General features: G+C 32.0%; 1 long non-coding RNA gene across 1 annotated transcript; it reads left to right on the forward strand.

Annotated features, from left to right (window-relative positions):
• Nucleotides 1–2,566: 2,566 nt before the first annotated feature.
• Nucleotides 2,567–4,176, forward strand: LOC127723511 (uncharacterized). The gene is made up of 3 exons (XR_007992117.1): nucleotides 2,567–2,658; nucleotides 3,050–3,178; nucleotides 4,007–4,176. It is a non-coding gene; the product is annotated as an uncharacterized LOC127723511 (long non-coding RNA).
• Nucleotides 4,177–5,669: the final 1,493 nt, after the last annotated feature.

Here is a 5,669-nt window from a genome sequence, read left to right on the forward strand (position 1 = left end):
CAGTTTATCTCTATCTATAATAATATTCAAGATAATAACCAAAAGCTGCAAAATGTTCTTAAAATTACCAATTCAGGGGCAGCAACCCAACAACGGGTTGTCCAATTCATCTGAAAATGTCAGGGCAGATAGATCTTGACCTGATAAACAATTTTACCCCATGTCAGATTTGCTCTAAATGCTTTGGTTTCAGAGATATAAGCCAAAATCTACATTTTACCCCTATGTTCTATTTTTAGCCATGGCGGCCATCTTGGTTGGTTGACCGCGTCACCGGACACATTTTTTAAACTAGATACCCCAATGATGATTGTGGCTAAGTTTGGTTAAATTTGGCCAAGTAGGTTTAGAGAAGAAGATTTTTGTAAAAGTTAACGGACGACGGACGACGACGGACGCCGAGTGTTGAGAAAAGCTCACTTGGCCCTTTGGGCCAGGTGAGCTTAAAAAAACGTTGATGAAGTCACGGTCACAGAACAAAACTGTGCCTATAAGCTGATAGACATCCAACTTTTTGCCAATACTAATACTTCATTTACTTCTTACATCCAAAATTAAACTATTTTCCTCGATTGTAATGTTCAATTGGCTCTTTCTAGTGGTATGTATAGGAGATGCAAAAGTGGAGTGACAATGTCATGGCCAAACAGAAAAGGACCAACAGAAACACAACAGTACGCACAAAACAACATAAAAAACTAAAATTGGGCAATTCGAACCCTACCGATAATAGGGGGTGATCTAAGGTGCTCTGGAAGAAGAAAATGTAAGTAGATCCTGTTCATATGTGTCACCGGTCGTGTTTCTCATGAAATTAAAAATCAGTTGATAAGGGTAATTAGGTCTATATTATTCGGGTAAAAATTACACTGTTACAGAAGTGAAACTAAATTTTCAGTTTTTTCTGGTTTTTTTTTTTTTCATTTTCTACATATACATCCACTTTCAATGACAAGTGGTGAATATTTGTCTGATTGGTTATCGTGCCATATATCCTTATTTTTATAACAAATTTTGTGTAACACAAATTATCAATTACATATGTTAATGGTTTTGTTGACAACAGTAAGAAACGATTGATATATAGTTTTAGTTCAAACATATTTTATTGTTCAAAAATGACAAATAGATTAGACACAAGTTTTTCAACTTAGTAACGTCTTCTCCAACGATTGATAGTTATTATATAACTGAACTATAGAACACAAAAGCCACTCCACAAAAAATGTAAATAATGATGAAACTAAATCAGATATATCAACATGACGGACTCAGCCTTATTCTAGGACCTAAGAAGAAATCACGTCAATTGAGTTTAGGAATAGTTGGTTAGATTCCAAGAGAGGCGAAAACTGCTAAAGGGATATTCGAACTCATATGTCAAAAATAAACTAGCCATGGATAAAAAGAAAAAGATTAACTGCAATACAGAGGGAAAAAAACAACATAGAAAACCAAAGACTTCGCAACACGAATCCCTTCAAAACTGATATTAATCTCAGGTGATCCGGAAGGTTAGCCAGAATCTTTTCCACATGTGGCACCCGTCGTGTTGGTCATATAACTATAAAACCGGTCTTATGTCTCATTCGGAAGGTGAAAATTCTGCAGAATGGGGCGAGATTGAAGCTACAACAATTAGAGTATACCCGTCTTCATCTGTCAAATGAATGGTTTACAAAATATGATAATCGAATTCTTGCACGCAGAAGTACGTGTAAATGTCAAAGTGCTGTGCCTACAGTGTAATGTATGAAGAAAGTTCAATCAGGAAAAAACACTATCTTAGTTTTTATCAATTTCATAAATCATATTGCAAATACATGTATTTGTATTTGTTTGAACAAGAGTTTTGAAATGAATGTCACCAACTAAAGCTAATAAAAACATTTAACCCTGACACATTTTATATATGCCTGTCTTGGATCAGTTCCGTGGTTAGACTAATCTTACATGTCTCAAGCAAAATACCTATAAACCAGTAGTTATTGTTTGTTGTTTGGTAATAATCTTACTTTTTTTGTCTTTTAACGGCCCGATGTTTTAGAAATTGAATTAATTTACCCATTCTTAAATCTCACGTTTTAGCTTACCATGTGGAATGCTTTTTCTTATTGTTGAGGGTTGTATATGATGACTTGTAGTTGTTCAAATCTTTGTCTTTGATTATTTTGTGAATTCTGGTCTAATTATAACTAATATTCTTACTGGTCTGGTTTCCGCAACTAGAATTGTTTTTTTTATTAAGACGAGATAGTTAGTTTTGTGTTCAACCCTACATATCATTTCGCTTATTTTTGATGTTCGTATGCATCTCATTAATATTTACTCGATTCTGTTCGTGGACTAATATTACATGTCATACATATCAGAGTATATTGCAATTCTAAAACGCTATTTATTTAAGTATTCCTTTCGTAAAGAATTCATTATTATTATGCAATTTTATTCTAAAATCTGGCATTTTAGATTAAGATAACCAAGCTAAGATTTTAAAGTAGATTGTTTTGCTGGGCTGTCCGTAATTTTAAGTACCATATTTTTCATACTTATAGGAGTTAACAGAAAAATGTTTTTGTCAACACAATGAAAGTAGATTCTATAATATAAGTGATTGCATAGACAAACCTGATTCGACATTTTTCTTCGTTTATAAAGGTAGGAACCCATAATTGTTAAATGAAAATTTAAGCATAAGCACATATATCAAGACAATACAATAATCATATTACGTTTAATACATAAATGGAATATAAATCTTTATTTTTGTTTATTGAAAATAATTAAATACAACTTAGTAAAGACAATTTTACTAGTACGCAGTTGGAAAAATATAATCAATATTTCATTCCAAAGCAAATTTTTCTTAGAACAGTCAATTACATTTTACTTCATTTGTTGAACTGTTTTACTATTGTGCATGTTCTCCCTATCTCATTTGTTTCATTTATATTTCTTTTTTATTTACCTTCTGAGTGAATTTCTAGTTTTAACTGTTATAATACACCAGGATTCGTAATATGTTTTCTTTTATACTTATCCCATTTAGTATACACTGGGTATGTTTCTGGCAATGTCGATGGGAAATGCACGACTTTATACTGTTATCCGGGAGGCAACGGATTGCAATCAGCTAACTGTAATGATACATCGGATACATCAAGGGCCAGTAGATGTAGTAAGTATTCTTTTTTATGTGTATAATTCACTTTTTGTGATCACTAGATTGTACTTGCTCAAGAAATTTCAATGTGTTGTAATTGACACCAACAACGGATGATAAACAAAGTTGGCATGAACTGACACCTAAACGACATATTCCTTAATTGAATCTGTTCTTTTATTTAAATGAAGAACTGCTATTTGAATGAAGTAAATGTGAGTCTTAAATATTATTATGTAACTTTATATTTCTATTATCTTAGCATTTTTACAGGCCAACACAAAAATCTGGCTTTACGACAGCCAGTGTGTCTAAATACAGATTTTTTTTCAAACTTCAATGAAAGTTTGATTTGTCAATGTACATCAACATTCCAATACATAAAATTTGGGGTTAAAATGTTTTCAAACGAACACAAACGAGACTACTCTAAAGTAATCATAAGGTCACCATATATATATTTTCAAATTTCAAATGAAATCAACAGCAGCAGTTTACCCTTCGTGCTCATTTGAATTCCTCAAATTACTATAGTCGTATCAAACATACAATTCAAAATTTATATTCATATATTGTTCTCTGTACTTTCTGAGTAAATAAACGCTACTTAGAAATCATGTGATGATTAAGCGTTACATAATTATCAAATCTATCAATAAACGATGGCAGTTCGCCTAATTGAGGTACATTTGTTTTACACTATTCTATTAACAAACAATTTTTGTCCATTATCAAACAAATAACACTGTGGCAGCTTGACCTAACATCACACCAATCAATTCTAACTTTATTTATTTAAAATTTTTAACCTTTTTTCATGATTTTGCTTTCATCTCTTCTAAGATGATGGGTACACAGTTGGATGGGGTAAACCGTATTTAACAAGCAATCAATTGTGTCTGGAAAAATCTCAGCTTTTACTTCAACCTGAGACTTATTGCCAAACGAACAGTCATACATTAGAAGGAATCACTTCTTGGACAAACGTTTTTCGAGCGGAAACCGCAGCTAAACTGACAAAAGGTGAAACAATTAATCGTATTTTACGATCTAAAAGTTGGCCTTAGAAGGATTTTGCTATTATGTAAGGTCATTTTAATTATAAAGATCTTCAACTGATTCGGTTTTATACATTCTTGACTTTCAAATATGCGGCTTGTAGGAACTACCAAATCATAGTACGTCGCATCCAGTTGCATACTAAAAAGGGTCGACAAAAATATTCCCTTGAATTTGACAATTGTAGGAAATTTGTCCTACATTTCGTTGCAGTAAAATCAGTGTCATAGACATATATCTTGGATGTTTCAACATGTTCAAAGCACCATTATTTCTTTTTTATTTAGTGTTTATATAGAACATTTTTGAAAATTGAGGTTACATGGATATGCGTTGTATGTATTGAGAAACAAATGTTGTCAACAGAAAATAGTACATTGATTTTGTTAAAACTACATCTTTAACATACAGAAAATTAAAAGTCTGATATCAATTTGAACGACATGAGTAACTGTGGTGCATTGTATCATGCACGCTCGATATTTTCTGGTAACGAAGCATAATGCAAGTATTTGCAAAGCCTTGGAAAACATGGGTAATAAAAATGTTTAAATCTAAAACACTTCTAAAGGAGAGATTAGGTTCTCGTTGGCGTTATAAAGTGCAATGCTTTATATAAATCCATTCATAATATTTGAATTGTTTTGTTTTACTTGTTCGTTTAACTGAAATAATCAAACTTAAAACTGAGAATGTATATTGGGAATGTGTCAAAGAGAAAACAACCCTACCAAAGAGTAAAACACAGCTTAAAGCCACTAACTGGATTTTCAACACAGCGAGAAAATCCCGCACCAGAAGGAGGGCTTCATCTCGACCACAAGACTAATTGTCTAGATATATTTTGTCGCGATAAGTATGTCGACATGTTGTGTTAACAATGAAGTTTCGATCGATGTTGGTACTAATTCCATTTTAACACAATGACTGGTCATTTAGATAAAAATATAGTCATGTTTGGTTGAATAGACTACAATAGACTTGAAAATAAAGAAAAATAGGAACTGAAATTTAAAATACCAAAAATTATAACACTTAATTATCTCAAGTTTACGCAAAAACGTAATGTCCAACGTTACATTTTGTGTGCACACTGTTGTTATAATTATGTGCGTGTTAAAGCAAAATTAATATCACTGAAACCGTTCACCGGAAAATGTCATTTTTGAAAACGGTCTGGAAAATGTCCAAGCATATGCAAGGTATGCATATATCGGGTTTACGCATATATATCGTGAAATTGAAAAAAGATGCGTTGAAAAATGTTTATAATATTTCAAAAGTTTATTAACTTTATTCCTGGATCATATTTTTTTGACAGAGACTTGAGTATAGTTTTTATCGCAATGACTTAAAAAAGTAAAGCCATCTGGTCACATCGAAAAAAACTATGCATTTTTCGACACACCGAAATCCTGTTATCGAATTCATTACAGTTAATTGATCT

The sequence above is a fragment of the Mytilus californianus genome, unplaced genomic scaffold (assembly GCF_021869535.1).
Source record: "Mytilus californianus isolate M0D057914Y unplaced genomic scaffold, xbMytCali1.0.p SCAF_13, whole genome shotgun sequence".
Lineage (NCBI taxonomy): Eukaryota > Metazoa > Mollusca > Bivalvia > Mytilida > Mytilidae > Mytilus > Mytilus californianus.